At 44.4% G+C, this 25,360-nt stretch overlaps 1 long non-coding RNA gene across 4 annotated transcripts; it reads left to right on the top strand.

Moving 5' to 3' along the window:
• Positions 1-596: 596 nt before the first annotated feature.
• On the top strand, positions 597-24,646 carry LOC121824638 (uncharacterized). 4 transcript variants are annotated; one of them, XR_013046720.1, is made up of 4 exons: positions 597-812; positions 3,191-3,327; positions 7,539-7,765; positions 23,297-24,646. It is a non-coding gene; the product is annotated as an uncharacterized LOC121824638 (long non-coding RNA). The 4 variants fall into 4 exon arrangements; XR_006066563.2 differs by lacking the exon at positions 23,297-24,646 and adding an exon at positions 16,376-16,594 and having other exon boundaries at positions 598-812; XR_006066562.2 differs by lacking the exon at positions 23,297-24,646 and adding an exon at positions 12,633-12,849 and having other exon boundaries at positions 598-812.
• Positions 24,647-25,360: the final 714 nt, after the last annotated feature.

Here is a 25,360-nt window from a genome sequence, read left to right as displayed (position 1 = left end):
AAGTTAATATTAACAGTTTGGGATTACAAAATTGGGTCCTACTAATAAAATGCCCCTGATCACATTAATATGTAGATTTTATATTTATTAGAAATTGTTTAGGTTTTTTGTTTTTGTTTTTGTTTTTTGTTTTTTGAGCAAGGAAAAGGTGATCATAAATGAATCCATTTTCCTGGGCAGGAGTCTTTCATAATGGCTGGGGGAGGGATGGCTTTTAGATTTGTATGTCCTAAGAAACAGTGATAAATGAATACTTACTGCAACAGAAAAACACAATCATCACCTTCACACATCCATTAAAAAAAAAGACTTCAAATGCATATCACATAATTGTTAATAATCATTGTTTATGATGTTGGTCCTACTCTGAATAAAATGTCTCTGAGCTTAGTTTCATTTTAGACACACAATGTTTGTTTTTCTATTTTGGATACCTAATGCACTTGTAGGAGTTTTTTTTTAATATTTTTGCTAATAGAATATAAACAAACCTAATTAAATCTGGATTGGTAGCACTAAAAATCTCTTTGGCTGTGTTCAGGCTGTGTAAACGTGTATTAGGGGAGGAATAGAGAGCAAAGGACATCTGGGAGTACAAAGATCCTGTCTTCCTAGGCTGTCACAGTGAACTGGTCAAAGGCTCTGAGCACCTGACTTTTGTGGGGGTGTTAGAAGAGAATGGTGACCTTCCACTGGGTTATACACAAACCAGAAAATCTAGGTTGGCTTCTGAGAATTGTGAAGACTCATTTCAAGTCTGGAGTCCCGGTCCACAGTGGGTCCCCATGGACTAGACTTTAATGTAGAGCAAGGTAAGTACAGGCCCTTCAATGTTCCCATCTCTGTTTAAAATAAATACTAATAAAAGAGCTCATAAATGTGGCACTAAATCACAGAAAGGGGTAATTTGGTAATGTTGGTCATGAGGCTGTAAACTGGGACATTATCAAACATCTTTTTGAGGGACTGAATCAAACTATAATTAGGTAGATACAAGCCTGTGCAACTATTTTCATAGTAACCTATTTTTTTTAACCTGCTAACCAACTCTTCAGTTTTATGAACACTGTCTGTGTCAAGAAATGATGGAGAGCTGGATGTGGTGGTGCACGCTTTCAATCGTAGCGCACAGGAGGAAGAGGCAGGAGAATCTGAATTCAAGGCCAAGTTGGTCTATATACGGAGGGTTTAAGGCTACCTAGTGATAGAGTGAGAACCTATCTCAAAAGAAGAAGGCGAGGAAGAAGAAAAAAGAAATTGTGAACCCTGATTTCATTCTGAACCCCTTTGGCCCCGCCCATCTGTGATGTTGGCTGCTGTGCCGTTCCTTGGCATTGCCAATCTGTCTGTGATAAGACCACATCATTAGTATCCAAAACGATAACATAGCCATGTGTGTAACAAGTTTTTAGTAGCCACATGAAAACACAAAAAGAAATAGATGAAATTTGTTTTATCAATGCATTTTATTCAGCCTAACATACCCCAAATATACCAACACGTAAGCAATATAAAACTTTTGAGATCATTACAACTACTTTTTTGCAAATGCTTTAGAATTAAAAGGTGTTTTAAACACACAGCACATCTCTGTTAGGATTTGTTTCACTTCAAGTACTCAGCAGCCACACTGGATTATTGAACAGTGCCGGACCAGGTAAATGTGGCTGTGCCTAATAAGAGCATATTATTCGTTGTTAGACTCCAGCTATACCTTGATGTCCTGCATAAGCAAGATCTTAAAAGACCTGTTCTGACATGTGCTGAAGACCCAAGTGTCAATCATCTTAGCCTCTAAGATTTTTATTTATCCAATATCTTCTACTTGTGAAAATAGGACTCTCTAACAAATGGCCCAAAGTGGCTCCACAAATATTTTGTCAAATGATGAGGTTGGGCATTTAATGAAATGCTGATGTAAAGACTGTCTTATCCTTGTGAAACATGTACCTAATGTACGTGTTATGTAAATTCCTACATAACTCATAAAGGTGCAGATTTGTAAATGGTTGCTAGAAGCTCATAAAGAGGGGCCATAATCTGTTAAGTTCCTCAGCTCACCACTCTAGGTCATTTAGTGATTATAGGTTGTCTTAGCGAGGCCTTGTGCAACGCTCACCATGTGGGAAACTTCCTTTTCCTCAAGTCTGTGAACCGCATGGCTGACCTGGAAACAAGGAACACATCCATTTGCTTATTCTCATGCAGTGAGCCACTGTCTGGTGGCTGTTTAGAGGAAAAGGCAAAGTTCTTGATTGAACTTAATGAATTTTTAAAAATCATTGTTTGAAGCCCAAGGACAATGTCATGATTTGAGAGTAAAACAGCAGAGCAAGCGAGCTGTGAGCCTCCACAGCAGCTGGAAGGGAGGTGGAGGGGGACAGTGAGGAAGCCCATGCTGCTTGACTTAGACCACCATGTTTAACAAGGGAAGTCATCGAGGAGTCACATGGAAGACAGAGGCCCTTCGTCCTCTGTCATCAGTCAGTATTGAGAACACAGCTAACTTCTTCTCTTACTCTCTGGAAACACATGTCTAAGGCCAGGCAGATAAATACATCTCCATTGTGTAAATGTGTTAAAATTGTATTTATAAGAATTTGTTCCACTTAGAATATCTCATTTATGGCCATGTAATTGCTCATGTTATTCCTTAAAGTCCTTTTTACTTCTGTTAGTTTGGTAGTGATGTCTCCCCTTTCAGTGATAATTTAATGGTTTGAATTCTCTCTTTTTGGCAATATAGCTAACAGTTTATCTTCTGGTTTCATGGCTTCTCTCTCATCTGACTTGCTTATTTTTGTTGTAGGTTTTGACAAGCTCCTTCTGGTTGCTTGGAGGTTGTTGTTGTTGTTTGTTTCTTTTTCTTTTTTTTGGACAGAGTAATTCTGCCTGGCCTGGAATTTTGCCTGGTAATTCAAGGCTGGCCTTGAACACACAGAGATCTGCCTATTTCTGCTTCCTCTGTGCTGGAATCAAAGGCCTGAACCACCACACCCAGCTCTTCTTCTTCTTCTCTCTCTCTCTCTCTCTTTTAAGATAAAAGTTGTTAGGTTATTGATTTGATATCTTTCTAATGAAGACAATTGAAACTGTGTATTTCTCATTAAGTACTGCTTCAATTATAATGGTGTAGTTTTTTTTTTTTTTGTCATTTTCATTCATTGTATTTTCTTTGGTTTTGACACAGGGCATTACGGAGTCTGAACTTTATTTATAGCTGAGGATGTTCGTGAACCAGGATCTTCCTAACTCTACCTCCCAAGTGCTGGGATCACAGGCACGTGTCAACATAACCTGGTTTATTATGTTGTTGTTCATTGCAAGGTATTTTCTGATTTTTCCCTTTTAAAAAAATTACTTGATACATTGATTATTTAGGAATGAGTAGTCTAATTTATAAATTTACAAACTACTTTCATTTCCTTGTGTGTGTGTGTGTGTGTGTGTGTGTGTGTGTGTGTGTGTGTGTGTATATGCACACTCCCATGTTTGTGTTGTACTGTATATGTGTATGGTGTGTGCATGAGGGGTGTAGGCATGTACATTTGAGTGTGTGTGTGTGTGTGTGTGTGTGTGAGTGTGTGTGTGTGTGTGTGTGTGTGTGTGTGTGTGTAGGTCTGAGGTAGACATCAGATGCCTTTTTTCCATTGCTCTCCAACTTTTTTGAGACAGGGTGTCTCACTGAGAAGCTCATCAGTTTGGCTAGGCTGGCTGGCCAATGAACTCAAGGATCCCCCTCATCTGTCTCTCTCCATCCACCAGCCCAAGGCTGGGGTTACAAGTGTGCTCCACTATGCCAAGCATTTTATGTAGGTTTGGGATCTGAATTCAGGTTCAAGTACCTTCATGGCAGACACTTTGCTGATCCAGCCATCTACTTTCTCCTCATGTATGAACTATTGACTTAGGGTGATAAAAATGTGTCAATACTCGGCAGTCAAGTGTAGCACGTGTACCACCCTGCTGGGGGATGTAGTAGTGAGGAAGGCTGTGCCTATGCCAGGACGGGGGAGCTGGGGATACTCGGTACCTTCTGCTAAGTTTGGCTGTGAATCTAAAAATGCTCTTAAAAAGAAAGGAAGGAAGGAAGGAAGGAAGGAAGGAAGGAAGGGAGGGAGGGAGGGAGGGAGGGAGGGAGGGAGGAAGGAAGGAAGGAAGGAAGGAAGGAAGGAAGGAAGGAAGGAAGAAGAAAGGAAGGAAGAAAAACAAAAACAAAAAAAGGTCTTCAGAGAAATCTACTGAAAGGTACTGTGTGCCAGGACAGTCTGCTTAAAAATGTGGTCTGTGCTTGGGGTGCTGATCAGTGAATTGTTTGTTACTGTTCTGCTGTGAGATAAGGAGCTTGTTCTAGATATCAATCAGTCTATTGTTTCCTGTTCTCATAAAGCCTTTCCAGAAAAAGACAAACGGGCTCAGCTGAGTAGGACAGTGCGTTTGTTCCTGTGGCTTTTGCATGTAGGAGACTTCGTCTGAGAAGATACAAAGAGGAGTCTGGCATCAGCTTGCTCACAGGCTGTGGTGACAGAGATGAGATGCACCCATTTGTCTTGGGTCTCCCGAAGCCTAGCTCAGGACAGTGAGAGGCACTGAGCAAGGGGAGCTTCCAACAGGGAAACCATGGGCTGCTTCCTGGAAGCAGTGAAGGCGAAGGGGACTTGAAACGCTGGTTAACATTTTGACGATATGTAGGGGAGGAAAGGAATGGTATCTGAGGTAAATGCAGCCTAAGCAAAGGTCTGAAAATGTGAAAACAGAGGTTGTGGTCAGAGACCAGGAGACAGTTTTAAATGGAAATGAGACAAATACTTTGAAGAGAAGTCAGGAAGGGTTTGAAGGCAGACTAGGTAGGGCTTAGATTCCATACTGTGAACTTTGTCTTCTGGTTGGAGGATAATAGGAACCAGAAAAATGACATGGTTCAGCTGTGATTTAAAATTAACCTTGCACCTCTAAGGGAAGCCATCCAAAGAGGAGGAACCTGGAGCGAGAGGCTCCTTAGGATGCTCCTTAACCAGTAAGAGCCCCACGTGAGGGACTGAAGTGGCTCCTAAGCCATGGGCAACATATGAAGCTGTGATGACGGAGGGAAGGCCGAGGATCTGAAAAGTGCTCAAGCGTGAACAAGGGAAAAGAAAGGGTGTCTGGAAGGATGACCACACAAAGCCCAGGGTGGAAAGGCTGCACGAAGAACCGGTTGGGTGGGAAGATAATGGTTTTGGCTTGGCTTGAGCTTGAGGTACTTGGCAAGACATCCAAGTAGAAATGTCCATAGAAAATGTAGGTCAACAACTCCAGAGAGGCATGAGCTCTGGGCAGCCAGCAGTGCGGAGATGCCCAGCAAGAGAAACTACAGGACAGAGGAAAAAAGCTGTTCACCCGGGGGAGAACCCTGGAGGTGCAGGGGTGGGGGGATGGAGTGGAAATCAGAGAATGGAGAAGAGCTGGTGAAAATGATTGACAGGCAAATGTTCAGGGATGAAGACCCCCCAAAGAACATGACCCCCACAGAGGGACAGGTGCAGACAACGGTGAGCCATGGTCATAGGCAGCAGATTAAGTAAGTACTGACTGTAATATTAGGGTCCCTAAGCTTAAGTCACCTAGGTTGTTTGAAAAGGCTCATGATGGGTTTTCCCAAAAGCAGGATTGAGGGAAACACATTCCTCTGTGGACCGTAGGTCAACACCGAGGAAGCAGGAGAGCAAGAGAAGACAGAGGCTGCAGGGTAGAGGAAGTAGTTGAGGCAACAAGTCTACAAAAAATGAGCTAAGAAGTTAAGGGTGGTGCAGAGATGTGACCCTAGAAGAGTGGTTCTCAACATGTGGGACATGACCCCTTTGGGGGGGTCAAACAACCCTTTCACAGGGATTGCATGTCAGATAACCTGCATATCAGATGTTTACATTATAATTTGTAACAGTAGCAAAATTACAGGTATGAAGTAGCAATGAAAATAATGTTATGGCTGGGGGCGGGGTGTCACCCCACCATGAGGAACTGTGTTAAAGGGTCACAGGGTTAGGAAGGCTGAGAACCCCTGCCCTAGAAAGAAGGAGGCGTGCTGCTTTCTGTGGTGCAGGAGGAAAATACAGATGTAAGGAGGGTGCACAGTCAGTTTCACAGCAAGGACAAAAAGCTGAAGACGTTCTTGGCAGGTGCTCGGCTCTCTTCTCAAGCAGGAAGTGAGGTCATCAGAAAGAGGGAGGGGGCAAGGTCGGAAATAAGGGAAAAGATTGACAGGCCTGCTGGGAGTGGAATGAAGAGTCTGCTATAAATGGGCAGACACACTTCTGAAGTCCATCAAAGGCCGGATCAAAAACACAACAAGAGTGTGCAGAGAAATCAGTTGGCAGGCTGCCCAAGTGAAAGCAGCAACTATATGGTGGGAACCTGAGTCAATCCGAGCAGCCACCTGTTTGTTTTATATTGTCACTGAAAGCGAAGAATTGGTCCAGGGACTGCGTTTGTTATTGTATTTCTAACACAACGGTGTATCTTCGCGTGTGTGTTTACAAGTAGGTGTCAGCACAGATTCGAATGCTTACAGGTTGCTCTTGTATGCACACGGGGCCAGTGACCCACCTTGGGTTGTTCTCAGGTGTCACCCACCTTGTCTTCTGACCTGGGGTTTCTTACTGGGACCTGGGCCTTTTTGGCCAGGCTAGGCCACCTCCAGGGAATCTCCTGTTCCCACTTCCAAGTGTGTTATGTACCACCAGGCCGAGCTTCTTACACGGTCAATGGGCGGCAGGGGTAGGAGGCTGCTGATCACAGTGCGTCTAACGTTGGGAAGCAGAGAGACGAAGGAATAAGATAAAATCATGACTCATTTCAATGTTACGGGAACACATACTTGATGGCTATACCTTTTAAAAATTCACACTTTTACAGAGAACAGCCCCCTTAAGGGGCCAGGGGACAATGGCTTGCTATTGCTGTTGATTGTATGCCGTGGTCCTTGTACTACAGGAGGAGTAAATGATATGATGACTGACGGGGAGCTTCAGTAAGCGATGCTAAGATAGGTCCCAGAGCATATGGACCTCTTCTGACCACCAACTTGGGCTCCAGGGCCTTATTTTGGCCTTGTGGCCTTCTCTAGGTCACCAAGTAGTTTAGGGCACTTCTGGATACTCTTCCCTCACTCCTTGACTTCGTGTCAGACTTTTATGGAGTCCAGTGGGGCTCTCAACCATTTCCGGCTTTTCTTCCTCTTAGGAAGACTCAGAGAGCCTTCCATCATTTCCCTCATCATGGATTCTCTGAGGACCTGGATTGACACAGATCTTTTATACCAGAGCCCAGATGTTAGAAAGGGGTGGAGATGGGTATCAGGCGTGGGTTTCCGTAGCAACTCAGATTCTTCACAGTGAGGCTTTCTCTGAGATCCTAAACTAGAGCAGGACAAAACTGCAAACCTCAGGGAAGGGTTCCTCGAGGGCCAGGACTCCGGAGAGGCCCTTCCTTAGCCCTCGTGTGGGAATCTGACTCCTCTGTGTGACCTTCAGAAGCCAGGCACTCCCGCTTTCTTTCAGGTCTACAGGCATGCCTGAAGCCTCCAATGTTCCCTCGCTGCAGTTGACCGGATGTGGTTCCCACTTCCGAGTTGTCCTCCATACTTCAGGCCAAACCCCAGGGAGGGATGGCCAGGAGACACTGAAGTTTGTTTATGTGTCTAGACTGGATGCCTCGTGGTCATCACGGTGCCACTGATGTCACGGTCATCATTATCACTGTCGTCATCACGGCCCTCTTCCTCGTGGTAAGTAGACCTTGCCCAGCTTCATAATTAGGAAGTGGCAGGGTTGAGACACATAGTCAGCTCTGTCTGACTCAGCAATGCATGCTGGGATCTCCAAACACCCTCCTTGAGGGCACGTCTTACCCTTAGGTGATGACTCTGGTTTCTTCACTTTATCCTTTGTGAGATGTGGGGCCTGGCCCTTCCACAGCTCCAGTTCTATACTCGCGACATGATGCTAGCAGCCTTTTTTCTTTCTTTCTTTCTTTCTTTCTTTCTTTCTTTCTTTCTTTCTTTCTTTCTTTCTTTCTTTCTTTCTTTCTTTCTTCCTTCCTTCCTTCCTTCCTTCCTTCCTTCCTTCCTTCCTTCCTTCCTTTCTTTTCCTTCCTTCCTTCCTTCTCTCTCTCTCTCTCTCTCTCTCTCTCTCTCTCTCTCTCTCTCTTTCTCTCTTATCTCTCTCTCACTTTTTATTTTGTTTTTTTGAGACAGGGTTTCTCTGTGTAGCTTTGGACCCTGACCTGGAACTAGCTCTGTAGACCAGGCTGGCCTTGAACTTACAGAGATCCGCCTGCCTCTACCTCCTGAGAGCTGGGATTAAAGGCGTGCACCACCACTGCCCAGCCTGGCCTGCCTGCTTTCTACAGGCTCCTTGCCTTCTCTCTCCCTCTCTCTCTCTCTCTCTCTCTCTCTCTCTCTCTCTCTCTCTCTCTCTCTCTCTCTCCTCTCTCTCTCTCTCTCTCTCTCTCTCTCTCTCTCTCTCTCTCTCTCTCTCTCTCTCTCTCTCTCTCTCTCCTCCCTCTCTCTCAAATGTAGATGGAAAATAGAATGTAAAAAGAACATTTCCTTAGTTGGGCATGCTGGCTTACATTTATAATCTTCAAGTTGGGAAGATGAGGCAAATTTGATTCCTGTCTGGGCTATATAGTAAGTTCCAGGTAAGCCTGGACTACAAAATAAGATGCTGTCATAAGAAAGAAAGACAGAAAGACAGACAGACAGATATAGACAGAAAGAAAGAGAGAGAGGAAGGGAGGGAGGGAGAGAGGGAGAGAGGGAGGAAGGAAGGAAGGAAGGAAGGAAGGAAGGAAGGAAGGAAGGAAGGAAGGAAGGAAGGAAGGAAAAGATAGATAGGTAGGTAGATGGATGGATGGATGGATGGATGGATGGATGGATGGATGGACAGAGATTATTTCCTCTGTTCTTAGTATGTGCCAATCTCTAGTCTAAGCACTGTGGTGTGTGTGTGTGTGTGTGTGTGTGTGTGTGTGTTCATTCACTTAGCTTCATAACATTCTGATGAAGTAAGTGCTGTGTTGCTCTATCTCACAAGTGAGGAACTTAAAGTCCGAAAACATCTGAGTGCTTTAGTCAAGGTCATACAGACAGCAAATGACAGGTCCTCTCTGGGACAGAGTCCCCACAAAGGACAGAGTCCCCACAAAGGCATGGGGATTGGTTTGTTTATTATTATATTTACTCAGTGCCTGGTATCAAGTGGGTGAGTGAATACCAGGACAAACAAAGGAGCAAGTAAAATAAGAAAAGGAGTAGCCGATGAGTACAGAGGTGTATGAGGACACAGAGTCCAGATTTCTCCCACTCTAAACAGGTGTTTTCTGCATTTCTTGGTGCTCCTCTGTGTTTCTATTATTTCCCAAGTAGCCTGTAGGTGTTTCAATGAGATTCCTGAATTAGTTCTTTTTTGTCCAGCTAATATAAAGATACGGTTTCTGCATCTGCCACATTTTTTTGTGTCTTCTTTCACATAGCATCAATAACTATGTGAGAGTACTTGAGTGATGATGGAATATCATTTATCTTCTTAGGATTAGGTATGGCAGAGTCCTGGGGTTGCTGCAGCCCATGTACCTTAGACCCAGCAGGAGTTTCCCGTGGCCGATGCTTGAAGAAAGCCTTTGGCTGAATTTGTTATCCACAGGCATCACTTGGGAGACGTAGCTGCAGAGCACGCCTGAAAGGCAAGGGTGGAGGACATCCTGGGCCTAACTTCTTGGATGGAGAGGTAGCCGAGGAGATCATTTGTGGTGTTTGTGGGCGCCAGTGAAAGGTTGGCTAGACAGTCAGGGGTCTGGAAGGTAGAAGGTTAACAACTGGGCGTTCTGGGAAAGTAATGCATGGGTGGGTCTCCAGATAACATTTGTGGAGATATGTAGGTTCTAGAAATAGTCACCAAAGAGCAACTTTGGCAGAGGAGGGCCATAATGAAAGTGAACAGGCTGTCCCATGCTGTGGTCATCAGCCCGTGTCTCCAGGCTCCCCTGCTTCTGCACAATGGATGCAGGTGAGATGGAGACTCCGCAACATTTCTTCTTCCAAGGCTTATTAACTACTGTAACTACCGTGGCTTAGATGTTTCCAAATCAGAAGTCCATGCTTAATCCTCTAATATGGCGCTGTTCCCAGAAGGGCTGAGCATTCAGCTGGTGGGCAGTTTTATTATAAGAGACTATCATTTGACAGTCAGGGTCTTTAGGTCTTTGAGCCAAAAATCTGGGGTGATTGTGCCTGGTGACCTAGAAGAAAGCGTTTCTGCCACACAGAAGGGTTTTAGACATCTCTTAGTGAAACACAAGAAAAGACTACAGGAGCCAAGAAAAGTAGGATTGCCAAGGGACAAGACCTGACAGAATGAAGGTTTGGTCACCTGCCTAGGTGACAAACCCCATCTGAGCTGCTAACAGAAGCAGAAAGGATTCGAACTCTACAGCAGAAGAAGAAAGCTCTGGGTAGCAACTGTGGCCAGCGACACAAAGCTGTTAGTGTTCATTCTTTGCTTTCCTTCTTCTTCATATTTCTATTAATGAAAAATAATTCCCCCCCTTTCCTATTGCTTTATAGAAAGAGTATGAGTGGGAACTGTTAACTTGGTTTGGGGGCTCTAGGGTACCCAGAGTGGGAGACAGTGTCTGATGGACTTTTCTGGAGACAGCAAGAGTATCTTTGCATAAAAGCATAATTGCATTTTAAGGGGAGAAGCGTGTGCCTTGCTGGTGAAGGGGTGTTTAGACGTTATTAAAGGGTGCGGATGCTGAGGAGTCAACGGAACGGACTGTACCAATTTGGAGCTGTCTCTTTAATCCACGGTAGCTCTTTTTTAATGTGGTCACATCAGGTTAAGCTGAGCACCAGCATCCATGTGAGAGCCAGGAAGTCAGTCTCTCTCACTTCCTGTTAGCTTTTGCTACCGAGAGGCACCGGTGGTAAGCTGGACAAGAAGGGAGACGCTACTTCTTCAATAGGTGAAACCCGTACTCAGATGAACTAAGATAAACCGTTAGCCTCTCCGGATATTTGATGTTGGTAACTGATGGAAAACTTCACGGGGCTGAATTACACAGCACCGAAAACCACAAGTCATTATGCTATCAGTGCCTGATTCCATTGCTACTGATCAGAGTTAGCCTGGGTCTTTTGACTGCTCTCTCTGGGAAGGCCTGGGGAATGTTATCTGCCCTGCCGATCGCTGTGCATTCCTGGTTTATTAAAATGTGCGAAGTGAACCTGCGCTTTCCTCTGAGGTAGCATTGAGCCCCTTTGATCTTTATTGACTTCCACTGACAGGATTTGGAAGTCTCTGTTGGCGTCAGAAAAGACAAAAGAGTGGGTCAGATAGCTGTTTGATATTTGGCCTCTTTTAACTGAAACAATTGCAGTCTTTATAAGTCCATTTATTATGAATATTTGGTGACTAACTGTGCTTAAACATCTGTGAAGATGAAATTTCAAAAAATGATTATTTTGGCTGTGCTGTATGGTTGATTATATGAAATGTGACTGAAGTGGGCACTTCAGAATGGTTAATTCTCTGTTATGGGAATTTTGCTTCGATTAAAGAAAAGCCAAGTATCCTTGTTTTACAATGAATATTTTGTTTGTGTGAACTGAAGTTGCTAGAAAAAAGCCACAGATATGTTAAAGATTCTACAAAGACGATGGATAGACTAGAACTTTGGGACTGTGGACTTGTAGGCCCAGAGCTAAATTATTTTAGGCTGTCTTTAGCCCCTTAACAATTATTTACCCCCTACCTCTGTTTTACCTAACACCCTGTGACTCTCAAGGAAATGTTTGGAAATACATTAACAGACCAGTAGTTTCCCTCCACCCCAAGGCTCAGACTACCACCAGACAGCCCCCACCCCTCCCCCATTGCTCCCCCATGTTGTTTTGTGACCCCCTTCTCTGTGACCACCCACCTGCCGTTTTCAAATATGAAAACAGTAATTCACGACTTTCTTTTGTTCTATAACTGTAAAAACCCCAGGAAACCATTTGCATGTAAGAACATGATATCTGGGGCAACCTGAGTTAATCCGTGTTTCCGGGTTATGGCCACTTATGTTTGGCTTCAGAATAAACTATCCCTTGTTTCCTGTGAGGTGAGCTGCGTTTTGCCTGGACATGTGGCTACGATTTCACCTTGGTTCAAGGATATCTACAGGAGAGCTCATTGCTTGTTTCAGCTTATCTTTATACCGAGAGCCAGTTAAAAGAGTTCTCAGATCTCAGGCAGTTTTTATCTCTAGTGACGTTCATGAATTTTAATCATGTAATAGATAAAACAAGCCAGGAGCGGCTCCCACTGGCTATTAACTACATCAAAAGAACGAAAACACCCAAGTATAAAAACTGTACAGATTGTCTCAAGATTCTTTCTTATGAGAACTTAAAAAAAAAGATCAGTTTTAAACTGTCATGAAATCACTAACATGCAGTGATTGGTTAAGATAGTTATCGTAAGATTCCTGCTCAATATTAATTTTTCATAATGCTTGTGTCTGTGTGGATCACACTGTTCTCCTTTCAGAATAAAAGTACTTAGAGGAAAAGCATGCCTCTTTTCAGGATGATTATTCATCTTCTTCAGATGCTGTTGAGGATTTTGGGGGGCCCGAGAGATGGCTTAAAGGGTAAAGGCACAAGCTGCCAAGCCTGACAACCTGCATTGGATTCCTGGACCCATGTGGCACAAGGACAGAGCCATGTCTAACAAGTTGTCTTCTGGTCTCCTCAAGCATGGTGGCATCCCCACTACACCCATAAGTCAATAATGTAATAAAATTTTAAACATTTTTTTTTCTGGACTTAATGTTGTTGGTTGGTTTTTCAGTGCTGGGGATTGAACTCAGAGCCCTGCACACGCTAAGCAAGCACTCTCCCTCTGAGCTACATCCCAGGCCCTGTTGATGGACATTTTCTGAAGCTTACAGTTATGAAGACAATCGTTTTAAGTTTGTTTGGACATTCAACGGGATATTTTTTTTTTCTTATTTAATGTGTAGCCCAGGCTGGCCTCGAACTCATGATCCTCCTGCCTCCGCCTCGTTCAGCAAATCCTACAGGTGTGCGCCGCCGTCGCCGCCGCCGCCGCCACCACCACCACCCGCTCAACGGGATATTTATTGGTGGAATATATTTTCTATTTATTATAGCTTATCTTTAGTCTTGACTTAAAGCTTCAAATATTCTAATCCTTTTCTTTTTCAAAGCCCAAAGTCTTATTTACTTAATGGTAGAATCAATTTGTAGTGAGGGAAGTTGTTATTATTATATGTTGGTAAGAGGCACCTTTCCTTTTTTTTTGTTTTGTTTTTTTCGAGACAGGGTTTCTCTGTGTAGTTTTGGTGCCTGTCCTGGATCTCACTCTGTAGAGCAGGCTGGCCTCAAATCCACAGAGATCTGCCTGGCTCTGCCTCTCAAGTGCTTGGATTAAGGGCGGAGGCACCTTTCCTTTAGTGTACTTCACTTTATTTGGCCCCATTTTTTTCTACTTAGGTCTTTGGCACAAAGAACGAATATGTATTATTCAAATATACTTGTTATTTTCAAAAGACTATTCCAGAGCCAGCTCATTTAATTGACTTGAGCAAGGCCCAGTTCATTCACTGGGTTCTGTGTCAGTCAGCTGTCTGTTACTGTGACAGAATGCCTGGCTACCCTAAGGGGAGGAAGGCTTTCTTCTGGCTCAAGGTTTTGGTCTGTGACCACTTGGACTCTGGGTCTGGGGTGAGGCACAGCCTGTGGTGAATATGTGTGAGCACAAAGCTGCTCACCTCATGACAGCCGGGAAGTAGAGAAGAGAGAGGCAGAGAGAGAGAGAGAGAGAGAGAGAGAGAGAGAGAGAGAGAGAGAGAGAGAGAGAGAGAGAGAGGTGAGGAAGGGGGAGAGAACTCAACTAAGCACCCTTAATGAACCACTTCAGCTAGGTACTGACCTCCAGTAACTCTCAGTAGCTCTGGCAGCCGAGGGGCAAGCCTTCAACACACGAGCTCCGAGGGGACATCTAAGATCAAATTCACAACACGAACCTTCAGCCTTGACTTCTCTGTCATGTGAACAAATTTGTCATCACGATGTGTTGTATCAATTTCCTCTTCCTGCTTGACAAAATACCACAAGCTCAAGGGCTTAAGATCTCAGGCATTTATTGTCCTAAAGCTCTGCGGGTGGTAGTGTCAGAATTGTCAATCAGTTCCCAACAAGTTAAAGTTGAGGTGTCGGGATAGCTACGGAGTTTTCATAGGGGCTTCGGAACAGAATTCTTCTCTTGGTCTTCTCCAGCTCTGAGAAGGTTCTTCAGCTCACGGCAGTCTGTTCTTGAAGCTAGATGTCCTGCATGGTCTGGGGAATGATCCTCTATAGCCCTGGCCCTAATTTTGGTTTTTGAGTGAGTGAGCTGATTAAGTATAGAGCAAGCCAAAGTACAAGAATAAATAGTAAGAGGTTGTTAGGTAAGTAGATAGATAGATAGATAGGTAGGTGCTCAAAACAACCAGCGGAAATTGTGGAAATCCCCTTAGAGGCAGCCAGCTGAAGTTCTCAGCTCCGAGTCCCATGCAAAGCAGAGTGTCCCCTCAGGTAAGGCTGCTAAAAAACAAAACAAAACAAATACCTACAGAGATAACATCGCAAATCTAGTGTTCACCAGGGCCAACAGAAACTAACCGAGGAAGCTAAGGCAGCCAGCTGGAGTTCCAAATGGAGCCTTCTCTCCCGTGGCTGAGCTTCCGGCTTCCCTATCTCCCTGTAGTTATTTTTATATCACGAGATAAACAATAGTAACGTCCTCTTGGAACTGGTTCACCTTCTGGTTGTTCTCAAGGGCACAGTGTTTTCACGCGTAGGCTGCTTTGTTGTTTACTGCCTGTCCCAGAGCTTATAGATGGAGGGGATGAATGATGGATGGGTGGGTGGATGGATGGATGGAGGCAATCTCATCTCAGACAAGAGGTCTTGGAGGACACTTGACATAAACATGCATAGGTCTAAAATGGGTGAGTGTGTGTGTGTGTGTGTGTGTGTGTGTGTGTGTGTGTGTGTGTGTACTGCCTCCAGAGCCAGCTTCTCAGTGAGCTTAAACAGCACGTGACAGTTTACCGATCTAAGCCCCATTACAGCAGCAGACAGAGCTTGTTTGGAGTTTCTCACCCTGCATCATTCAGACGCCTCCCTCTTTCACTTACAATCATATCTGCAAAATTCATTTGGCTATTTGAGGTAATCAGTCCACAAGTTCAGAGGAGTACAGTGCTGACATCTTCAGGGGGCCATTATTCTGCTTGCTGCATGTAATAGTAAAAAAAACAAATCATCAAAACCCAATGATACAAAGGTATGGGCCAAATGAGTTCAGTTATGTTAATTTGATTCAACACCATGGTTCTGGGTGGTGGTACACACAATTTGGGTAAGCATGAAAAATCATCACGAAGATGATATATTTGCCATCTGCTGGGGTAGGGGTGAATAGCAAAGGTCCTCACTCATAAGAGTGCTGGAGACTCAGACTAGCAAAACTAAGATAGTTTATTTTACAGCTTTGCAAAGTCCAGTATCAGCCTATGAGGACTGATGGACATGTTGACCGTGCAGAGGATGGTTTATAAATGCTAATAAATGTCCCTTTCTCCTGTTCCTCTTACTGAATGATTAGGAGGGCACAGCCCTGCTATCATTCACATTGTCTTTTCTCAACAAAAACTATACATAAGTTCATGTCTACATGTTACATCCTGTTTGTTTTAAAGCTTATCAGATGCAAGACCTTGTGTCAAGCTTGGCCATTAGGTCTTTTATTTATTTATTTATTTATTTATTTATTTATTTATTTATTTATTTATTTATTTATTTATTTTGAGACAGTGGTTCTCTGTGTAGCCCTGATTGTCCTGGTACTTGCTCTGTAGATCAGGCTGGCTTTGAACTCAGAGATCCACCTGCCTCTGCCTCCCCAGTGCTGGGACTAAAGTCATGAGCCACCACCCTCCATCAAACTTGGCCACGAGTAATTTTCTCCTCTGAACTTACAGTTTGGGTGTGTCTTGAAGGGGGTAGCCTAGCAGGGTTTGGATTGGGGTCAGGGAGGGGGCACTAGTAGATTAGCAGGCATTGGTTAGACTCTAAAGCAGTGGTCCTCAACCTTCCTAATGTGGTGACACTTCATTACAGTCCCTCATGGTGTGGTGACCCCCAACCATAAAATTATTTTTGTTGCTACTTCATAACTATAATTTTACTACTGTTATGAATCATAGTGTGAATATTCGATATTCAGGATATCTGATATGTTGTTACACCATGGTCAAAACAGATGTTTTTTTTCTCTCTTAGGTTGTTTCTGACAGGTGCTGAGGTTACAGTGACGAAAAAGCAATGAATACACCAAGTACTGACCTACAGAATATCAACTCTGTGACAGAAAGAAATCCATTAGTTTAATAGAAAAAAGAAAAAATAAAAGCTTGAAAGTCCCCTACAGATAAAAGTGTCAAAAATTTTTTTAAAAGGAAAGCAAACCAAATCAAACCAAAATAAAACTAGTATCAAAAATTTCAAAGTCAATTATGATGGTTATTTTTTAATTGTCAACTTGACACAATCTAGAATTGCCTGGGAAAAGAGTCTCTGAGAGGAATGGTCTGGGTTACGCTTCCATGTGGACACGCCTGTAAAGGATTTACTTATTTGGTTTCACTGAGGTGGGAAGAAGACCCACTCTGAATATAGGTGTTGTATGATATTTTGTTTGTGTTCTAACAAATAAATTAGCTTGCCTAGAGATCAGAGGGCAGAGCTAGCCACTAGTTAACCAGAGGCCAGGCAGTGGTGGCTCACATCTTTAATTCCAGTACTTGGGAGGAAGAAGCAGGAAGATCAGGAGTTCAAGGCCACCTTGGGCCACATGAGATGGAACCAGTCTAAAAGAGAAACAGAGCCAGGCGGTGGTGGTGCACGCCTTTGATCCCAGCACGTGGGAGGCTCAGACCTTTAATCCCAGCACTAGGGAGGTGGAGAAAGGACTATAATGTGGGTGAGACAGGATCTCAACAGCCCATTCAGTCTGAGAATTCGTAGAGACAGGATCTCGGCCCCCATTCACTCTGAGATTTCATAGAGGTAAGAAGTCTCTCTAGTGGCTGCTGCTCTGCGTCTCTGATCTTTCATCTTTCACCCTCAATGTCCAGATTTTTATTGTGAAGACTAATTAGGGCCGTGCTTCATGTGGGTGGTACCCTTTCCTGGGCTGGACCCTAGAAAGTGTGAAAAGGAAAGAGAGAGTTAAACTCTGTTAGGCAGGCATGCATTAACGCTCTTTCTTCTCTAGATGTTTGAGATGATCTGCTTCACGTTCCTGCCACCTTGATGGACTGTACCCTAGAACTATGAGCTAAAATAAAACCCCTCTCCCCCTCTAAGTTGCCTTTCTTAGGGTATTTTATCAGAGCCACAGGAAATGAAACTAGGACACTGATATATAAGCAAAGTAACAATAGACGTCATTTCCAAGAGCAGTGAAATAAAGTGCAATCCAAACTCTTTATAAAAACTACCAAGTCCTGCAGAATATACTTTCAACCTGTGATACTTTATCCAACTCTGCCATCAACCTGAGGGAGTCCCCTAGGGGAAGATTATTATCTCACCCACTGTGGTAATTAATATTGATTGCCAACCCCACAGGATCTAGGATCAAGGAAACAAGTCTCTGGGCCTGTCTGGGAGAGAATGTCTAGGTTAAGTTAGTTAAGGTTGGAAGACTCCACACTAAAAATGAGCAGTGCCGTTCCACGGGCTGGGGTTCCCCACAGCATAAAAAGGAGGAAGCTATTTGCGCATCCATGGCCTTCTCTTGCAGCTTCCTGACTGTGGAGTCAATATTAACTAGCCACACTCTACTACCACCATGCTCTCTCTACTATGATGGGCCGTGTCCTTTGGACCAACAAGTCAAAATAAACTCTTCCTGGCTCAGGTTGCTTTTGTTAGGCATTTCATCACAGCTACGAGACTAGTAACTAATTACCCGCTGAAGAAAGGGAAAATGTCAACAGGCTGACATTGAACACTTTAAAAAAAAATGCAGACATTTAAGATTAAAACAAAAATCAGAGCAAAGGTTAATGTACAGACGTTTTATGTTATTATAATGTTATAAAGGCAGCTAAATTACAGGCAAAAGGGAAAGCTGAAGAAGCTTGTTGGTTGTTACGGACAGGTTGTTTCCTTAGGTGGCTTTAAAAGATACATAGACAAAGCCACATAAGCAAACAGAGGGATGAGTTTGTTTAAAAACTGAGCAGTGGGGGATGTCCCTCAGTGGTGGAGATGCAACAGCCTTTAGAGGTCTGCAGGTAAGTTTACTCTCCTGCCAACACTCCCCCACCCCCCATCTCTATCCTCCATCCCCCCCCCCCATCTCTATCCTCCATCCCCCCACCCCTGAGTACTGTCCCTCACTCCCTCATGTGTGTGGACCAGGAGGTTTCCATCGAGGCTGGTGACTCTAGGATTCCCAGCCCTGTCAGAGACCCAAGCATTTCTCACATTGGCATTTATGTATTCATCCAGGGTCCCATACTGCCTTCTCTCTCTCTCTCTCTCTCTCTCTCTCTCTCTCTCTCTCTCTCTCTCTCTCTCTCTCTGGTTTTTTGAGACAGGGTTTCTCTGTGTAGCTTTGTGCCTTTCCTGGATCTCGCTCTGTAGACCAGGCTGGCCTCAAACTCACAGAGATCCGCCTGCCTCTGCCTCCCGAGTGCTGGGATTAAAGGCGTGCGCCACCACCGCCCGGCGTCTCTCCCCATCTCTTGCTCTCTCTTTTTCAGACCCAGAACCTCAGCTGCTCTAAGTACAATGCCCCTGTGTTTTGCATTTCTTTAGTTTGTTTGTTTTGAGGCAGGGTCTCGTGTGTGTGTGTGTGTGTGTGTGTGTGTGTGTGTGTGTGTGTGAATCCTAAGCTGACCTTTAACTCACTGTGAACTTGATCTCCTCAATGCTCCTGCCTCTGCCTCCCAAATGCTGGGATCACAGGCAGGCACCTCTATCCCCAGTTTCAGGTGATGCTGGGGATCCAACCCAGGGCATCTAGGCAAACACTCCATGAATGAAGCTACGTACCCAGCACTTTATTTTGTATTCCTAATTTAAAAAATCTCCCAAGAGGTTAGCGCTGATTTAATTGACCATGACAACAGAGGTTATTATTAAAGCAAAAAGCTAGTTCATCATCCTAAATGAAGTAATTCACACCACCATCAATTAAATAAAGCGACCAGAGAGCTCACACTACCTGCCTGAGAATAGCAGCACACGTCAAGGGGGGAGTCCTGTGCCCCAGTGAGCCATCCATGGTGTGTTCCAAGCAGTTGAGGCACAGGGAAGTTTTAGAAGACAAGAACATGAGGATTACATCGGATGTTTTGAATCAATAATCTTTGGCCACAACGGTGATTAATAACAAGAGTGGTGTGCTCTTGATCTAAGGTTGGTCAGTTGGTGTGCACAGGTCCTTGTAGAAGGTTGTGGTGTCCCTTGCTGGCATAGCCTCTCCTGATGGCCACTATCAGGCAGCACACAAGTACACACTCTTCTTTCACGACCTTCAGGCTTCATTTTCTTTTATTTTGCTGTTGTTACACTTGATACAACTGATTCTATTTTGACTCCGACGTCTTCCATATTTCTGTTACATACCAATGCAAATATAGTTTTCCCTGGTGACAGTTTTTCTTTGGCCACAATAACAATGAGTCGTTCCTATTATTATAGGTGTCTCTACAATAATTTCACATTATTTTAAAATAGCTCTACTCTTGATAATTTAATAGGGACTTCATTGATTCTGTGGATTGCTCTGGGTAGATGAACATTTAAACAATATTTGTTCTTCCCATGGACAGATTGAAAGACCCTAACCCTTCAGGCTTACACCCCCAATCCTCAGGAGAATAAGGAACTAAAAAGAAAACTAGTTCCAAGGGCAACCTGACTCAGCCATTATTCAACCACCTCTGCAACAATGTAACAATGTAAAAAGATTTCTGTTAAGAGATGTGCTCACCTGTGACTGGGATAGTTGCAAGTGTTCCAGGAAGGACCACTGTGACCTTTGTGTAAACTCCACTCCCGCCCTGATACCCCCCTTGAGGTTTTGGGAAGAATGTGCATGCGGACGTGACTGCACCCACTCTGTGATCACCCTGTGATCAGGCCATGAAATTGTATGGGAATTGTAATCTTGTGGTTTTTGTGGGCTTTTCTTTTAAAAGCACCCATATGGCTGCAGTAAGATGCGACTCTTGCTCTCTGGAGCTGAGTTTGCCTGGCTGTACAGCCGCAACAATAAACACCTCTTGCTGTTGCATCAACTGGATCAGAGTCTGGGTTCTTGGGGCGCCCCCTCGAGAAGGTAGCACCCTGGGTCTGGGGTCTAGATGGGGTCAAGATGAACATTTAAATATATTTATTCTTTCTGTGGGTAGATGAACATTTAGGAATATTTATTTTTCCCATGGGTAGATGGGAATTTAAACAATCCTTATTCTTCCCATCAGTAAGCATAGGATGCTTTTTTATTTGTTTTATTTTCTCCAATTTCATTAGTGTCATTTAGTTTCAGCACACATGTCTTTCATCTCTTTGATTAAATTGATTCCTCGATATTTTTAGTTTTGTAGCGATTGTTACCAGGGCCTTTTTCTTGGCTTCTTTCCAAAAAGTTTGCTATTAGTTATGGAAAGGCTATCGATGGTTTTGTCTCCTGCAACTCTGCTTCCTTTATTCTTGGTGTTGGTGCTCACACCCAGGGCATGCTGGGCACTCGCTCTTCCATTGAGCTGTATTCACAGTCCCCAATCATTTACTGTTAAGAGCTAGGTCACACGGTGCTGCCCAGAGTGTTCTCAGACTCCTGGGTTTAAGTGATCTCCCTGCCTCAGTTTCCCAAGGAGCTGGAACTACAGGCATGTGTCACTGTGCCTGGTTCTACTTAAAAAAAAAAAAAATTATGTGTGTATGTGTGTGGGTTGGTGCACATGAGTGCAGTACCTGAGGAGGCCAGAAGAGGGCATTGGATCTTCTGGAGCAGGAGCGTCCAGAGTGAGTGCTATCTAGATTTGGATTTTCAGTTTTAGGGAAAATGACACATGTAATGTTCTCAGCCTCGGAAATTATGTGCGATAATTTAGCTCGTGCTTGTCTCAACTTGCCATCCTCCTGCCTCTGTCTCCTGAGAGACAGGACTACAGTAGGCATACACTGCCATGCTGGCCTTATGTGTATTGTTTTAAGCAGCTAATTCGGGGGCGTGGGCAATCTGTTTCAGAGCAGTGGATAAGTAAAGCAGTGAAATCCAGTCTGTCAGCTAAGCAGAGAAATTGGAATTTGTCATGGAGGGGTATCCCCAGACTTTTGACGGTTCCAATGAAAGCAACATATTACATCACTAAGGAGCATCTCACGACTGTGCAAGAGCGTCAGGAATGACAGCTCCATCCGTGATAGGAAGCTTTTAGTCACCAAGGTCTCCTGAGGAGAAAAAGGCCACCCAGTTTGGATTATGTACAGGTAACTCGCTGCCTTCTCTGTTGGAAAATAAAGATTTGTTCATTTCTCTGTTTTTGAGTTTAGGTAAACAACCTTTCCTAGCCATCCTACTTTTTTTTTTTCCTTTCTTTTTTGAGACAAGGTCTCATTATGCAGCCCAGGCTGGTCTCAAATTCAGAGAAAGCCACCTGCCCTTGCCTCCCGATTGCTGGGATTAAAGGTGCCACCACACCCAGCCATTCCCTCTACTTTTAAAATCTGTGTCATATGCTCTGTAAGCAGTGGTGTGAGTCATCAGCTTCCCTGGGGGACGGACGGACTAGGAACCAGAATGGATTTGCCCTGATTGATGTTGGATTTGTGGGGTCACTGTGCTGACATAATCAAATGCCACAGGGACACTTGACGCCTGTGGGAATGTGCGTCCACATTAGGGGAATGTGGACTGGTGGAACCGCTGAGCACCCTACCAGAAATGTGTCTGGATGTTCTTTGGGGAAGAGAGGCATGTAGGTCCAATTAAACCAAATTATGTTTGATGGCCTTAAGGCAGGGGTTCTCAACCTTCCTAATGCTGCCACCCTTTAATACAGTCCCCCAGGTTGTGATGACCCCCCAACCACAAAATTACTTTCATTGCTACTTTCATAACCATAATTTGGCTACTTTTATGGATTTTAATGTACATAGTTTTTTGGAGAGAGAGGTTTGCCAAAGGAGTTGCAGCCTGCAGGTTGAGAACCGATGCTTTAAGGTAAACAGGCCGTGTGTGAGAGTCTAACCTACAAGCTAGATGCAGGGCTGTTGCCTGGGACAGAGGAAGCTTGGTGGCAGCTAGTATTGTGTGGGAGCCCGTCTGCAGGCTGCACCTGTGTGGGAACATGGGCTCGTTCCTTCTGGATCAAAGACTCAGACCCTCCAGGCAAAGGTGAAACATTTCATTCTTACTGAGTTGCTTTGAAAAGTTTCTGATGTGTTAAATGTGAGGAGTTTCCTCTTGACCCCAGAAAGCCAAAATGGCTCCAAAGGGCTTGTGTATGACTTCTCACAGCTTTACAATGACCTCGAGAGGGTCACAATGTCAAGTTACTCTCACAGCTGGGGCTGTCTGTTGCTTATATGCTGGCCTGGCTCATGGCAGGGCAGGCTTTCACTTTCTCGATGAGTTGATTATTACTTTTTCAGTAAGAGAATCTGGAGAGAGATGCCTGAGTCTCTATTTTCTATAAGCAATAACCACTAGGTACTTTCCAGCTTATAGGACACCACAGGACATGCAATAAAAATGATTAATATGTTCCAAACCAAACAAAAACTACCAAACATTTAAGATAGTCACATGGTCCTTTCCAAGTATTTGTGGGAAAAAATGACTTTTGCATAAGATAGATCTAAACCTAGAGGGTGTGGAGAGATGGCACAGAGGTCAAGGGACCATCCTGCTCTTGTAGTGGAAGCAATTCCGTTCCCAGCATCCTTTTGGTGCAGTTCACAACTGCCTGTAATTCTAGCTCCAGGGCATCTGGTCCCCTGTTCAGGCCTCTGTGGGCACCGCACTCACACATATAAACCCACACTTGAACACACATACACATAATTTAAAAATAAATTCTAAGATAAAAAGACAGATCTAGAACTTGGCCCTAAAAGTTTTCAAAAGACAACATTACCTTTACTTTCAAGATCTTAATTGTCTTATTTTTTTTCTAGACTCTCACAACTCCTATAAAACACAGCAGGATTGCCAGTGACCCAAGTCCCGGAGGCTTGCTTTATGGACAGCAGCATGGGGAAGAAAACAGAAACAAGGAAATACAAAGTGGCTTCGTTGGCTCAGCGTTATTCCTCTGTAAGGCTGGGACTGGGAGATGGATCAGCAGGATAAGATCAGGCTATTTCAGGTCCTGTGTGTGTGTGTGTGTGTGTGTATGTGTGTGTGTGTGTGTGTGTGTGTGTGTGTGTGTGTGTGTGTGTGTGTGGCCTAAGGCAGAAGGAAGTTAAGTAACAGGACAACCGAAACTGGTTTGGGAAATTTGGCCATTAACCCTCTCTCCTGATTTCTCAGAACAGTGAAGAAAAGCTCCATTTTAATTTGCTGAAGGGGGCCTGTTGCCAGTCAGGTGACATTGTCTCTTTTGCATCAGTCACCGTAGTCTCTCTGCTAGGCCGTCAGGAGAAATGCTCTCTCTGACTTGGGTGGCGATGGCTGCTGGGAAAAGCCAATGCAAACTGTTGGAAGTAGTCGTGGTTAGGGCCACGCCTGTGGGAGCCAGTACAAGCAGCTGCTACTGTTGTGTGGCTTCCTCCAGGTGTCTGTGGAGCTTCAAAACGGCAGGTGCTAAAGGCTAAAGGCTAATAACCCCCAAAGCCTCCAGTGAGTGGAGAAACTCCAGACAGCTAAGTTGACACAAAGATAACACCTTCTGCAGGAAGTTAGGATCCAGTGAACTCTTTCAGAAGAGCAGCCTCCATTGGCATTTCTAACCTCGAGACCACAAGGAACAGATCTGCAAATGGACTCTTCCACCAAAAAAAGTTCCCTTTTCTGCCCTATAAAACTCCAAGTCCCAGGCAGGGTATGGCACATGCCTTTGATCCCAGCGCTCAGGAGACAGAGACAGATGATCTCTGTGAGTTCGAGGCCAGCCTGGTCTACAGAGTGAGTTCCAGGACAGGCTCCAAAGCTACACAGAGAAACCCTGTCTCCCAAAACCAAACCAAACCAAACCAAAAACCTTCCAAGTCCTCCATGCCATGGCACGTAGTCTCCACTCCCCAGGGGAGGCTGCTGTCCCTCATTGCTCTGACTAAAGGACAACCTGCTTCTACAGGGTCTGGTCATGTTTGTGTGTTCCCGCAGCCGCCATCAATCCTGATCCAACACCGGCCTCTAGCACAGGGGGACATGGGTAAGCACAGCTCAGAGAGGCTTCTGTGCTTTTCATCATCTTCTAGAAGCAGCTACTCCTCCAGCTAGGTGGTATGGTGGTATTTTATTTGTACTGAAATGTGATTTTCATTGTATGTTAATAAATAAAGTTGCCGGGGGGTCAGAGCTATTAGAGCCATAGCAAGAGTGTGGTGGTGGTGGTGGTGGTGGTGGCGGCGGTGGCGGCGGCGGCCCACGCCTTTAATCCCAGCGCTTGGTAGACAGAGCTAGGTAGATCTCTGTGTGTTCAGGGATACAGCCAGCATTGGAGACATACACCTTTAAGACCTGGAGGGCGGTACTTACAGACAGTGATGAGGCAGTCATGTGTTTGGGTTTAGAACCAATGAAAAGACAGAACAGAAAGACTATTTAAAAGACAGACACACAGGAAGTAGCTCTCTTTCGGGGAGGTAGGAGCACTGCAGGAGGTAAGATTTTAGCTCTGAGCTCTGACCTCTCGGCTTTCTCTTTTACATTGGTTCTGTGTTTCTTATTTAATAAGACAGTTGGTTACATCTACAAGGTGTGGGGTCTGCAGTGGCTGTCCTGAGGACATTGAATAATAATAGAAGGGCAACTCAAGGAAGGGAAAGCAGGACCCTCCTCCATCTTTATGGAACTCCTCAAAGCATGGTCAGAAGGGAGAGGACCTGAGTCAAGGTGGGGCTTAAAGGCATGGGTTGTGACATCACTGGACCTCCAGGTCCCCATGTGAACACAAAAGCGTTTTCTTCCTTGGAGGGCAGATGTGGAAACTAAATGAAATAATGTTCACAAAGCCACCGCTCATAGTAGGAAACAAGCTACAGTAACTGCTAAAAAACGGCTTTTAAAAATATCAT

The sequence above is a fragment of the Peromyscus maniculatus genome, chromosome 21, assembly GCF_049852395.1.
Source record: "Peromyscus maniculatus bairdii isolate BWxNUB_F1_BW_parent chromosome 21, HU_Pman_BW_mat_3.1, whole genome shotgun sequence".
Classification (NCBI taxonomy): domain Eukaryota; kingdom Metazoa; phylum Chordata; class Mammalia; order Rodentia; family Cricetidae; genus Peromyscus; species Peromyscus maniculatus.
Note: the sequence above shows the minus strand (reverse complement) of the source record. Positions and strands in the feature narration are given on the sequence as shown.